Here is a 13,308-nt window from a genome sequence, read left to right on the forward strand (position 1 = left end):
TAATGACCTCTTTTTTTTTAGGCTCCAAGCCATGCCTCCAACTATTTGTTCTACCAGATACCATCCACTACCCTATCCCAAAGCCCAACAGCTCCCAGATGCTGGAACTACCATTAAGTAAGGCATTTATTGTCCTTAATTTAGACCTACTAGGCAGGGCCAGGTTTATGCTCCTTATCAGTCTGAAGTAGTTCCAAAAGATGAGATTTTTGTCCCATCATCTCAAATGAATTTGGTCCTAACTATTTGAGGGGGAATGATGTAATAGAAAATCCCAAAGTAGTAGAGATCCCAAAACTTTTCAAGAAACTCCAGGCTAATCGACCTTGGGAATATTGAGGAATCATGTGGTACAACATTGGAGAATATGTGTGAAAGAAAGGGAATTGCATCTGATATTTTTATTCCACTAAGCTATCTTTCAAGGATGTCTGGTTTGTCATCTAAAAGTCTGGGCTGCTATCTCACATCTAGATTCAAATAATGAGCACTTCTTAGTTTTATAAAAGAAGAAATGAGATTATTGTTAGCTCTCATTATCAAATTTCACCAATCATGTTCATACCAATTGCATGATGTTATTTTACCTGCAACCCCCATCCAGAATCCCAATATTTTGGAGTCCCACTGAACCCCAACAATTTATATATTATTTAGGATCACAATTTCTTTCTAATCTAGATGTTGAGCAGAACTATTAAAGGAAAAGAAAATATTTGCAAAGTGTTAATATTCTGAAAGTATTTGCCTATTCTAAAGAGGAAATTTAATCTTAAATCAGCTATCATTTATAAAAAATTATAAGATTATTGGTTGGGCTATCAGGGGTTACTATAATAAGACCAATCTAACTGGACATATCTTTGGTATTGCTTCACTTAGAAAACTGAATCCTTTCTTATATTGTGAGCAATCTTTGATGACAGAGGTGGTAATTAGGAATTTATGGTAATTGTGAATTTATAGTATAAGGCTATTATGAATTATAAAGTTATATCTGGAATGATCTATACTAAAATTACATTTTAACTACCTTAGTCTTAACATTAAAGGTTGAATAAAAGAGAGATATCTGTCAGTTTAAATGTTTCCAGCTATACTACTTCATAAAAGTCTAATGATTATCTCTTTATATCAAGACAAATTTTAAGCTGTTTTTGAGAAAGATGAATACTAATAGAAAGGAATAGTAAGCAAAAATTTTTGTGTGATTTTTAGAAGGTCTGATAAATTTTATTTATTGCTACAACTTGAGGGAGAGTTTTTTCCCTCTCATAGCAAATATCTCTTACAAAGGCAAAATAAATTGTGATTTTTTTTTTGATGATTTTCTTCCCATTTTCAATCTGAGGCTACAGGCAGTACTTGTTCTCACTGATATGTGGTCCTTAATAACTAAATCCACCCAAAACTATGATCATTGGAAATAGCTGACTTCAGATATAATCATCAAGAAATGTTATTAGGCCATTGATGCCAGGAACTCTATGGGATTGACATCCATGAATTGCAGATAGTCTTCTCATGGAAAATTTCCTGATTTGATTTCTCAGCAAAACATTTCCACTTTGGCAGACTTTACCTATATGATTAAGGTTGACATGAAGTTAGGGAAGCAGTTTTCCTTTGTTAAAGTCATGTTCCTATCCTTTTATGGCAAATAATCATGATAAGTGATCAATATAAACTAAATATTTATCTCAAGCTATTTCTGAAGCACATCTGAGGTAAAATAATAAGATAAAAGTATAAGATTTAAGCCATTTAGCCTAGAATTTTAGTCCTTTTTATATTCTAAATAACTAAGTAAATGAACATTTCGTCTTGTCATCTGCCTGATACTAGTGAAAGATATTTATCTATAAAATAAAGTCTTTTTTTTATTAAAGCATTTTATTTACAAAACATATGCATGGATAATTTTTCAACATTGACCCTTGCAAAACTTTCTGTTCCATATTTTTCCCTCCTTTCTCCCACCCCCTTCCCTAGATGTCAGGTAGTCTAATACATGTTAAATATATTAAAATATATGTTAAATCTAATATATGTATACATAAAATGAAATCTTAAATGTTTCAAAATAACATAAGAATAATTGGATATGTATCTAACAGTTTATGGGATGAAGCTGTTATCCTATTAATTACTTGACTATATAAAAATAAAAATTTATAAAAAGGTTGAATCAGAAATAATTTCATCTTTGTTTTGAAGGAAAGAATTTTGGTTCAATCAATTTCCTTAGAGAAAAGTAATTTATGGAATGTCTTGTGTTATCTAAATGTAGAAAGTAAATTTTGTTTGACCTTATTGTTTAATTGGGAATTACTACCAGATTATTGATTATATTTTGAAGTACAAACATGTTTCCTTATAAACATCTTATTTGATATGCACTGTTTTGAAATTGATTACCCAGTGTATTTATACATCCCATCCCTGAACCTTTTGTTACAATTGAAGTTAATTTGGCAACTTTTAAATGAATTCACTTACGATTGATTATCTTCTTATAAAAATGCTTTATTAGTTCCTTAGTAGATAATTATAAATTATATATGTCAAATATAAAATTAAGTTTAAAAAATTTCAGCCTGTTTTTAAATTTCCTAAATATATCAATATGACAATTAGCTAACTTATTTCACAAGACCATTATAGCTGCTAAACTGTAATCCCTTTCTTTTCTAGAAATTGAATAAGTAACACTAGGAGTTAAGAAATTCACGACTAAAGGGGCTTATTCTACAAGTTAAATCCTTCCTTCAGCCTGGCAGTGTCTGAATATCTTGTTTAGATAAAGATAAGATCAGTTAGGAGCATGGAAAAAATATAAATTATCTTGTCTAGAAGTTTCTAATTAGTTCCTCTTGTGGAACCAACTAGAATCCCTCGTGTGTGCCCACTGACTTAAGTAGATGTCAATTGATCCCAATTGAGATGGTGATTTACTTTTGAGTTTAAGGTTAGGGAATATTCTGGATATACTTTGTATATTTTCTTAAAATCTGAGTAATGCTTGTAGGAGTAATATGAGCTAGACAGGTTACACAATTAGATGGCTTTGGAAGTTGTCAAATGTCTATGCTTAAAGAGAAGTCATTAATTATTTGATAGAAGTTTGCCAGTGGAGTGCCCAAAGGAATTTTGCTTGGCCCTAGTCTGTTTAATATTTTTAATCAGTGATTTGAATAAAAGTAAAGATAGTGTGCTAATCAAATCTGCAGATTGCAAAACTTGTAAGACTACATTTGGAAGACAGGGTCAGGATCTACAATCTCAAAAGTCCAGAACTCTTTTAATAAAGTAACACTTAAAAGAGACAAGTATAAAGACCAATACTTGGATTTTTAAAAAATCAAAGGCAAGAAAGGGGAAAGAAAAGGGAGGGGCTAAATAGAAGGGAGGGTAGAAACAATAAGAGAAAGGGGTAAAAGAAGGGAAAAAGAGTGTTAGAGGGGAGGATAGATTAAGGGAGGGAATGATCAGAAACAAAACAATGGTGAAAAATGTTATGGGCCAGAACTTGAAACAAGATGCTAAGTTACTGGAATTGATAGAGACAATGCTTATGTACTTAGTTCACACCTGTAAGAGAGTTCACACATTAGAGTTCACATCTTTAGAGAGCATATATAAGCAGAAGCTCCCACAAGTTCACTGGAGACTTCAGTAGATTCATAAGTCAGGATTCAGTCCAGGAGATTCACAAGTCAGAGAAGCTCATTCAGAGGGAGCTAGAGGATGAAGCTGGAAGAGACAAGACTAGCGGCAAGAACTCTTGGAACCAAGGAGAGAGATAGGCCTCTAAGAAAGCTAATCGGGCTATTTTAAAGGAGACAATAAAGGATCTGGACTTTAACAGCTGGCTGCATTTGAGGTGATTATTACTCTGAACTGAAACAAAGGCTGTTCCCAGAAGCCCCCCAAGAAACCTACTCACAGAGAACAATTACACTTTAGAGAAGAGAAAGGACAGAAAAAGAACAGGGTGAAAAGAGAGAAAAAAGTATAAAAAGGAAAGAAAATAGAATCGAGGGAAATATACAGCTAGTAATCATAACTGTGAATGTTATGATTATACATAATATGATTATAACTGGGAGTGTGAATGGGATGAACTCTTTAATAAAATGTAAGCAGATAACAGATTGTATTAAAAACCAGAATCCTACAATATATGTTATTTTTACAAGAAACACATTTTAAAGAGAGAGATATACACAGGGTAAAGGTAAAAGGCTAGAGCAGAATAATATATTCTGAAGCAAAAAAAAAGAGTAGGAGGAGCAATTCTGATCTCAGATAAAGTAAAAACAAAAACATATATTTAAAAAAGATAAGGAAGGAAGCTATGTCTTGTTAAGAAGTATCATGGGTAATAAAGAAATATCAATACTAAACATATATGCATCAAATGTTATAACATCCAAGTTAGGTCAGTTACAGGAAAATAAAGACAACAAAACTATATTAGTGGGGTATCTCAACTTCCTCCTCTCAGAAATAGATAAGTCTAATCACAGAATTAAGAAGAAATAAATTCTAAGGTTAATAGAATTTAGAAAACTTAGATATGATATACTTCTGAAGAAAACTGAATAGGGATAGAAAGGCATATTCCTTTTCTGCAATACATGACCCCTAGACAAAAACTGACATATATTAGGGCATAAAAAAATTTGTAATCATATGCAGAAAGGCAGAAATAGTTAATGTATCATTTTCACGTCATGATGAAATAAGAATTAAATGCAATAAGGGGTCAAGAAAAGATAGACTAAAACTGATTGGAAATTAAACAAACTAATCCTAAAGAATGAGTGAGCCAAATAACAAATCATAAAAACAATCAATAATTTCATCTAAGAAAATGACAGCAATGAAACAACAATACCAAATGTTATGTAATGTGGCCAAAGCAATTCATAGAGGAAATTTCATATCTCTAAATGCTTACATGGATAAAATAGAGAAAGAGAAGATCAATGAATTGGGCATGCAACTAAAAAAGCTTTAAAAAAAACAAATTAAAAATTAAAAATCAAATCAGAAATTCTGAAAATTGAAAGAAAGATGAATAAAATTGAAAGTAAGAAAACTATTAAACAAATAAATAAAACTAAGTTAATTTCATAAAAGAAAACAACATAGTAGATAAATCTTTTGTTTTTTGATCAAAAAAAAAAAAAGAAAACCAAATGAGTACTATCAAAAATAAAGAAGGAATTAAATAATTAGGAACTATTTTGCTCAACTGTATTGAACAAATATGACAATTTAATGAATCAGATGAATATGAATATTTACAAAAATATAAATTGCCCAGATTAGCAAAAGAGGAAATAAAATATTTAACCCTGTTTTAGAAAAATAAATTAAATAAGTCATCAATGAATTTCTTAGGAAAAAATCTCCAGGGCCAGATGGATTTACAAGTGAATTTTACCAGACATTCAAAGAATAATTAATTGTAATACTATGTAAACTATTTGGAAAAATAGGCAAAGAAGGACTCCTGTCAAATATCTTTTATGACACAAATATGGTGCTGATACCTAAGCCAGGAAGAGTCAAAACAGAGAAAGAAAATTATCTCCCCTAATAAAGATTGATGCAAAAAATCTTAAATAAAATATTAGCAAAGAGATTACAACAATATCACAAATGGGATTTGCAGGGCTGGTTCAATATCAGGGAAAACTATTGGAAAAACTGACCATATCAATAACAAAACTAACAGAAATCATATTATTATCTCAATAAAGACAGAAAAGACTTTTGATAAAATACAGCATCTTTCTAAAAATCACTAGCAAGCATATATAATGGGGAGAAGCTAGAAACATTCTCAATTAGATCAGGAATCATCAATATTATTCAATATGGTATTAGAAATATTAGCTTTAGTAATTAAAATAGGTAATGGGGAAATAAAATAATTACTCTTGCAGAGATGGCATGATGGTATATTTAGAGAATTTTAGAAAATCAACTAACAAATAACTTGAAATAATTAACAACTTTAGCAAACTTTTAGGATAAAAACATACAAATCATCAGTATTTCTATATGTTATTAACAAAGCCCAGCAGCAAAAGATAGAGAAATTCCATTTTAAATAGACAGTATAAAATATTTGGGAGTTTACCTGCCAAGCAAATCCAAGAACTATATAAGCATAATAACAAAACACTTTTCACACAAATAAAGTCAAATCTAAACAATTGGGGAAATATTAGTTACTTATGGGTAGGCAAAATATAATAAAAATTATAATTCTGCCCAAATTAGTCTACTTATTCAATGCTATACCAAACTACCAAAAATTATTGTATAGAAATAGAAAAAATAATAACAAAATTCAACTGGAAGAATGAAAGGTCAAGAATATCAAGGGAACTGATGAAAAAAAAAAGCAAAGGTAGGTGGCCTAGCCATATCAGACCTAAAATTATATTATAAAGCGGCAGTCATCAAAACCATTTAATACTGGGTAAGAAATAGAGTGGATCCAGTAGAATTGGGTTAGGTACACAAGACACAATAATCAATGACTATGTAATCTATTGTTTGAGAAATCAAAAGACTCCAGCTTCTGGGATAAGAATTCATTATTTGACAAAAATTATTGGGAACATTTCTAACAAAGGATTTAAAAATAAGAGTATGCTACTTACAAGTAAGAGAAAAAGTAACATAGACCAACATCTCATACCATACCAAGATAAGGTTAAAACAAGTACATATTTAGGCAAAAACAGTGATACTATAAGTGAATTAGGAGAGTAAGGGAAAGTTACCTGTCAGATCTTTGGAGAAGGAAGGAATTTATGGCCAAAGAATTAGTGAACATTATGAAATGCAAAATGGATAATTTTGATTACATTAAACTAAAAAGGTTTTGTACAAACAAACCAATGCAGGCAAGATTAGAAGGGAAACAGAAAACTGGGAAACTATTTTTACAACCAATGTTTCTGATAAAGGCCTCATTTCTAATATACAGAGAGAACTGAGTTAAATTTATAATATGTCATTCCCTAATTGATAAGTGGTCAAAGGATATGAACAGACAAGTTTCAGATGAAGAAATTAAAGCCATTTTTAGTCATATGAAAAAGTGCTCTAAGTCACTATTGATTAGAGAAATGCATATTAAGACAACTCTGAGATATTATCTCACATCTCTCAAATTGACTAAGATGACAGGAAAAGATAATGATAAATGTTGGTGGGGATGTAGGAAAAGTGGGACACTAATGTACTGTTGGTGGAGTTGTGAAATGATCCAACTATTCTGGAGAGCAGTTTGAAACTATGCTCAAAGGACTATCAAACTGCCCATGCCCTTTGACCTAGCAGTGTCTTTATTGGGTTTGTATCCCAAAGAGATCATAAAAGAGGGACCTACATATATACCAAAATATTTGTAATAGATCTTTTTGTAGTGGCAAGGAATTGGAAATTGAATGAACACCCATCAGTTGGGGAATGGCTGAATAAGTTATGGTATATGAATGTTATGGAATGTTATTGTTCTATAAGAAATGATTAACAGGTTGATTTCAGAAAAGCCTGGAAAGATTTACACGAATTGATGCTGAGTGAAGTGAGCAGAACCAAGAGAACATCGAACACAATAACAGGATTATGTGGTGATCAGCTGTGATGGACTTGACTCTTTTCAACAATGCTGTGATTCAAGGCAATTCCAGTAGACTTGTGATAGAAAGTATCATCCTAGCCCAAAGAGAGACTTTGGAGACTGAATGTGGATCAAAGCATGATATTTTCACTTTTTTTCTGTTGCTGTTTGTTTATTTGATTTTTTTCTTTCTTCTGTTTTTCCCCCATTTAATTTTTACACAGCCTGCTGAATATGGAAATATGTTCAGAAAAATTGTACATGGTTAACCTATAACAGAATGCTTGCTGTTTTGGGGAAGAGCAAAAAGGGAAGAGAAAGAAAAATTTATAACAAAGTTTTGCAAAGGTGAATGTTGAAAACTATCTTTGCATGTATTTGGGAAAATAAAATATTATAAAAAGCAATAAAAGTGCAAATTAAAGCACCTCTGCAAAACTACTTCACAACTGTCAGATTGACTAAGATGATAGAAACAGATTATGATAAATGTTGGAGGGGATGTGAAAAAACTGAGACACTAATACATTGTTGGTGGAGTTGTGAACTAATCCAATTGTTCTGGAGTCCAATTTAGAACTATACTCAAGGGCTATAAAATGGTGTGTACTCTTTGATTCAGCAGTGCCACTACTGGGTGTGTATCCCAAAGATATTAAAAAGGGGAAAGCACCCATATGTGCAAAAATTTTTGTTAGCAAATTTTTGTTTTGATGATTTGGAAAATGTGTGGATACCCATCAATTGGGAAATGGCTGAATAAGTTATGGTATATGAATGTAATGGAATAATATTGTTCTATAAGAAATCTATTAAAAATTTTAGGAAGATTTCAGAAAAATCTGGAAAGACTTAATTCTAAGTGAAGTAGCAGAATCAGGAAAACATTTTATATAACAACAGCAAGATTGTATGATGACAACTCTGATAGACTTGACTCTTCTCAGCAAGTAACTGATCCAAGGCAATTCCAATGAACTTTGGATGGAAAATGCCATCTGCACCCAGAGAGAGAACTATGGAGACTGAATGCAAATTGAAGCATACCATTTTTTTTTCTTCTAGTTTTTCCCCTTTTGTTCAGACTTTTCTCTTCCAACATGAATCATATGGAAATACATAAAAATGAATATACATTCATAATTTAAATAAATAAAAATCAAAAGCAGATATATAGGATGGAGAGATCAGATAAAATAGCCATTCCATCTGAAATATTCAATTCACTAATGTGTTGAAGACTCAACACAATTCTCTGAGCAAGATTGACTTCAAGGTATTGACTTCTGGTCTCAGAGAAGAGAGCCATCCTTGAGATAATTCCTGTCTCTGTGTTTTGAGGCACATTCCATCTTGCTATTTCTAGATATCCTTTGTCCTTCTCTTGAAGTCCTCACTCTACTCTATTCAGCCCCACCACAATTCATCTCTCCTATCTTTTTAAGAATTCTAGGATACATAAAGCTGAGTTTTGAATGATGGACTATCTTTCTTTTTTTTTTTTTTAATTGTAACTTTTTATTGACAGCACATATGCCTGAGTAAATTTTTTACAACATTATCCCTTGCACTCACTTCTGTTCTGACTTTTCCCTTCCCTCCCTCCACAGTCTCCCCTAGATAGCAAGCAGTCTTATATATGTTAAATATGTCACAGTATTTCCTAGATACAATATATGGGTGCAGAACCAAACGGTTCACTTGTTGCACAAGAAGACTTGGATTCAGAAGGTAAAAATAACCCGAGAAGAAAAACAAAAATGCAAACAGTTTACACTCATTTCCTGGTGTTCTTTCTTTGGGTGTAGTTGCTGCTGTCCATCATTGATCAACTGGAACTGAATTAGATCTTCTCTTTGTTGAAGATATCCACTTGATAGACTATCTTTCAAAGGCCACTTGATATAAAGACAATTTTCTGAGTCCTAGAGGCAAATGACTTTGTCCCTACCACATATATATATATATAAACTTAATCTTCCTTGGATACTAGGAGTGGCTAGATCTTTAATGTTATTTCACATATTATTGGTCCTTTACTTTCTTTTTAACATTTATTTTTTTCCAATAGTAATTATTTTCCCCAAATACATGTAAAGATAGCTTTCAACATTCATTTTTGTAAAACTTTGTGTTCTAAATTTTTCTCCCTCTTTCCCTTACCTTCCCCTTCCCCAAGACAGCAAGTAATCTGATATAGGTTAAATATGTGCAATTCTTTAAAACATTTTCCATATTTTTATATTTATTTTTATAAAGTTTTGATTTCAAATTTTCTCCCTCCCTTTCTATCTTTTTCCCTCTTTAAGGATAGCTAGCAAAAAATGTTTGTGGCAGCCCTTTTTGTAGTGGCAAGAAACTGGAAACTGAGTGGATGCCCAACAGTTGGAGAATGGTTGAGTAAGTTATGGTATATGAATGTTATGGAATATTATTGTTCTATAAGAAATGATCAGGAGGATGATTTTAGAGAGGCCTGGAGAGACTTATGTGAACTGATGTGAAGTGAAATGAGAAGAACCAAAAAATCATTATACATAGCAACATCAATATTATACGACAATCAATTCTAATTGAATGTGACTCTTTCCAACAATGACATGAATGATGCCATTTCCAATGATCTTGTGATGAAGAGAGCCAGCTACACTCAGAAAGGACTGTGGTTACTAAATGTGGATCACAACAAAACATTCTCACTTTTTTTGATGTTGTTCGCTTGCATTTTTTTTTTTACTTACTTCCCTTTTTGATCTAATTTTTCTTGTCCAACAAGAGAATTGTATAAATATATTTATACATATTTATGTGTAAAAGTATTTGAACATGTACAACATATATTGGACTGCTTGCTATGTAGGGGAGGGGGTGGGGGAATGAAGGGAAAATCTGAAACACAAGGCTATGCAAGGGTCAATGTTGAAAAATTATCTGTGCATATGTTTTGAAAATAAAAAAAATAAAAAAAAATTTGGGAAAAAAGGATGGCTAGCAATTTGATATAGGTTTCTTATTTGCTGTCATGTAAAACATATTTTCATATTAATCATATTATAAAAGAAGAAACAGAACAAAAAATCATGAAAAAAATAAAGTGAAAAATAATATGTTTTGATCTGCATTCAGACACCATCAATTCCTTCTCTGGATATGGACAGAATTTTCTGTCCTTTATAAATTGTTTTGTATCATTATATTGCTTAGAAGAGTTAAAATCATTCATAGTTAGTTGATCATCACACAGTGTTTCTGTTACAATGTTCTCCTAGTTCTGTTTACTTTACTTTGTATCAGTTCATATAAGTTCTTCTAGTTTTTCTCAAATTTAGCTGCTCCTCATTTGTTATAGAACAATACTATTTCTTTATATTTGTATACCACAACTTGTTCAGCCATTCCCCAAATGATGGCCATCCCCCCAATTTCTATTTTTTTTCCACCCAAAAAAGAGCTGATACAAATAGTTTTTGCATTTTATATGTTCTTTGGGAATTAGATCTAATAGTGGTATTGCTGTATCAAAGGGTGGTTGCTTTTTGGAAATAGTTCTAAATTATTTTCCAAAATGGTTGGATCAGTTCACAACTCCACCAATAGTGTCCCAATTTCCCCACATCATTTCTAATTTTTAGTCTTATCTTTTCTGTCATGTTAGACAATCTGAAAGGTGTGAGGGGGCACCTTAGAGTTGTTTTTTTCTTAGAGTTGCATTTCTTTAATCAAAAGTGAATTTAGAGCATTTCTTCATGTGACTAGAGATAGCCTTAATTTCTTCATCTGAAAACTGCCTGTTCTTATCTTTTGGTTATTTTGGTTATATTTGGTTTGGGTATTTTGGTATATTTGGTTATATTTCCCTATTGGGAATCCCTTCCATTCTTATAAATTTGATTCAATTCTTCACATTTTGAGAAATGATGGTCCCTTACTTTCTGTGGAAAGTTGTTCTCCAACTCTCCTACAATCAGTCCACAAAAATATTTTAAGTACCTTACCATCTGCTAAGTACTATACCACGACAATATACTGGGAAGATATACATGATGTATACAAGTACGCAAGGCAAATACAAAGTATGTCTATAGAAAATAACATAATTATTTGGGTGGAAGTCAGAAGAAAAAATAATAAATATTCTCTGCTTTCAAGAAATTTATAATATAATATAATAATGATTCAGCAAAGTGCTGGTAAATGTTCAACAACTAGCTCTCTAGAAAAATGTAATCATGACATTTAAAAAATATTCAAATACATTATTTCCCCCCAATTATATGTAAAAACAATTTTTAGCATTTTTTTTAAAGTTTTGAGTTCCAAGTTTTATCTTTCCCTCCTCCCCTCTTCTCCCTGAGACAGTAGACAAGTTGATATAGGTTATACATGTGTAATCATGTAAAACTTATTTCTGCATTAGTCATTTTGTGGAAGAAAACTTGAGCCAAAAAAAAAAAAAAAGAAGAAGAAAAAAGAAAAAGAAAAGAAGGAAAGAAAATGAAAAATAATGTGCTTCATTCTTTATCAGATACCATCAGTTCTTTTTCTTGAGGTGGATAGCATTTTTCATCATGAGTCCTTTGGGATTGTATGATAAACTTTTCGATTCTAATATGGATTATTTTCATCATTTTTTTAAAGTTAAAAATCAAATTTTTAAATGATTTTCTTTCTAGCAAATACAAGTTGATTTCAATACCTCACTGATTAAATTATACGTAAATACTTAAAAATTTAAGGAGGGAAAGCCTAGTAACAAAGGGAGATGCAGTGGGGGAAGATCAGAAAAGGTTTCTATTAAGAAGCAACATTCGAATTCAACCAAATAAAGTCAGAGCGGAAGAGACCGTGAAATCGAGGTATGTGGGATGAATTTATATGACTGCCCTATGAAATCCGAAGTCCAGAGAACAGGAACAGCATATAGACCAATTTGACCACAGTATCCTTAAGTATTCCCGAGTATTCCACACCCAATCCTAGAGTAATCAAGGAATCCATGAAGGTTCATAAATACAGGGGCAACATTTCAAGAAGGATTTAGACAATCGGGGGAGGGTTCAAAAAAGTGAAGAGGTTAGTGAAAGAACTGAAGTCTCTGTCATACAAGGAGGAATTCAAGGAACTGGAGAATATTTAGAATGGCAAAGAAAAGACCGGGGGCGAGATCGGGCAGAGAAACAAGTGGAAAGAGAGGACAGCAGAAAATGCTGCTTACAAGTGTTTTGTCAAAAAGGGATAAACTTGTTTTGCTTGGCTCCAGAGGGCAGAACTAGAACCAGTGAAAGTTATGGAGAGGAAGATTTACTTCCCATTTTAGGAAAACTTCCCATCCAATAGAACTTCGCAAAAGTATATATGATTTGGCTCTGGAGGTCGATATAAATGTATATTTGTATTTCGTGGTTCGGTGGTGTCGGACTCTGTGACCCCGTTTGAGGTTTTCTTGCCAATTTCTGAACTGGTTTGTCATTTTCTTCTCCAGCTCATTTTACATTTGAAGAAACTGAGACAAACAGGATTAAATGACTTGTTCAGGGTCATAGAGATAGTATCTTTCTCACACACACATATATACACACATGCCCATAAATACACATATATACATGCATACGTATACATACACAATAAACACAAATATGTACATGTACACACACATA

The sequence above is a fragment of the Antechinus flavipes genome, chromosome 1 (assembly GCF_016432865.1).
Source record: "Antechinus flavipes isolate AdamAnt ecotype Samford, QLD, Australia chromosome 1, AdamAnt_v2, whole genome shotgun sequence".
NCBI classification, from domain to species: domain Eukaryota; kingdom Metazoa; phylum Chordata; class Mammalia; order Dasyuromorphia; family Dasyuridae; genus Antechinus; species Antechinus flavipes.